This window comes from Nycticebus coucang, chromosome 15, assembly GCF_027406575.1.
Source record: "Nycticebus coucang isolate mNycCou1 chromosome 15, mNycCou1.pri, whole genome shotgun sequence".
Lineage (NCBI taxonomy): Eukaryota > Metazoa > Chordata > Mammalia > Primates > Lorisidae > Nycticebus > Nycticebus coucang.
The window spans coordinates 80,459,071-80,460,838 of NC_069794.1; the positions used below are offsets into that span (position 1 = coordinate 80,459,071).

The following is a 1,768-nucleotide window of genomic DNA, read 5'->3' on the forward strand; positions in this document are numbered from 1 at the left end:
GACCTCAGGTTCCACGGAAGGAATATGAGGATGATATTAAGACATTCCCTAGACTGTGGTAAGGTTTGTTAAGCTTCTACAGTTGGGAAGATGCTGTTATCAGCAGCCTGTCAGAGGAAGAAGGGTACGTGTGAAGATGAGCCTTGCAAGCCTCCCTGGAGGTGTGTTTGGACCAAGGAGGTTTTTCGGAAGCCCACTGAGCATCAGACCACCCTTAAATGTGTGAGAAGGTGAAAGGTCAGAGGCCTCATGTCACCCTGTCCTTTGTCTTACTTTTTTCACTTCCATCCACCTAGGGACTGGACTAGACCACCCATGAAGGGATATTTGCGTAGTGGCTGGTGAGTAAACAATTTTGTTAGGATTCTGGCTGGTGTGAAGCAAGGAGCAGCAAGGAGGGTGTTGCCATGATGGAGCTTGTCCGAGAGCCCCCACGACCTTCCATTTTGTCTCCTCTCTTCTTCTGACACCTTCAGTCCCTTTGTAATCGTGACTTTCCTCTGAGTGTACAGCCTAGGATGTAGTTCATTATTTGGGGAGCATCAGGTGCTCCCTTCCCATGGCATGCTTGGTGCCTAAGGGCAGAAAATCTGACCTTGGATTTACTGCCACAGCTGGGAAGACTTTGTAGGTTTCTGCAGCAAACCTCACATTTTTTGTCTGCCACAGATTTGCTGGACAGAAGCACAGTGAGTCTCAGCCTAAGGTGCTGTTTCAGGGCCAAAGTGTTAATGCAGCCCGTGTCATGAGAGCTCATGTGATGAAAATAAGATGGAGTCAGTCTGGCTAGGGCCAAGAGGACATAGCTGGTCTGGTCAGTGTAGGTCTTAAGTGACCTTTACCTCCTGGCCCCCATTCTTATTGTTTTGTAAATGTAGCTCCCACCCTTAAAGATGCCTTTTTTTTTTTTTTATTAAATCATAGCTGTGTACATTAATGCGATCATGGGGCACCATACACTGGTTTTATAGACCGTTTGACACATTTTCATCACACTGATTAACATAGCCTTCCTGGCATTTTCTTAGTTATTGTGTTAAGACATTTACATTCTACATTTACTAAGTTTCACAAAAATACGGAACGCTTCACGAATTTGCGTGTCATCCTTGTGCAGGGGCCATGCTAATCTCTGTATCATTCCAATTTTAGTATATGTGCTGCCGAAGGGAGCACAAAGATGCCTTTTTGAGTAGTTTAGGAGGATTGATTTAGGAGATTAACTTTGAAGTGGAATGTTGTTTGGGTTATGCTGATTATTGTTGTTTAAGATAAAGATTAACATGGTTTTTACATTGAACTTTCATGTATAAAACTGTGATTTTGGAAATGGAAGAACAGAACAGTCTTGGAGAGGCTACTCTCACTGTTCTCCAGAATCCCGGCCTTCTAACAAAGTTTGGTGGACCTATCCCAGTCTCTGCATATTGGCTGACAGTGACAGGCAGCCAGACTCTCTTTGTCCAGTAACAGTTGCGGGCCCCTAGTGACCTTCAAAAAAGCCTGTTTGAGGATGTGCCCCAGTTAGGGAGGAAAATGATCCGTGCTGGTTCCCGCCCCTCTAACTGCTGCATTCCTGTGTTCTGCTCCACCTTCCCAGTGCTCCCCTGCTACTTGCCTGCAGCTGTGAGGACTGAGTGCCCAGCACCTCTTCCTTTGTCCTCCTCCTCCTCCAAAGCAGCCTCTGTGTGTGTCCCTCTGAAATTACAGTTGCAAAATCTAAAACCCAGGTCAACACTTGACACCTGCAAGTTCTGCCAAGTAATTC

At 45.8% G+C, this 1,768-nt stretch overlaps 1 non-coding gene across 1 annotated transcript; it reads right to left on the bottom strand.

Annotated features, from left to right (window-relative positions):
- Positions 1-1,072: 1,072 nt before the first annotated feature.
- Positions 1,073-1,176, bottom strand: LOC128567048 (U6 spliceosomal RNA). The gene has a single exon (XR_008374723.1). It is a non-coding gene; the product is annotated as a U6 spliceosomal RNA (small nuclear RNA).
- Between the last annotated feature and the right edge of the window lie 592 nt (positions 1,177-1,768).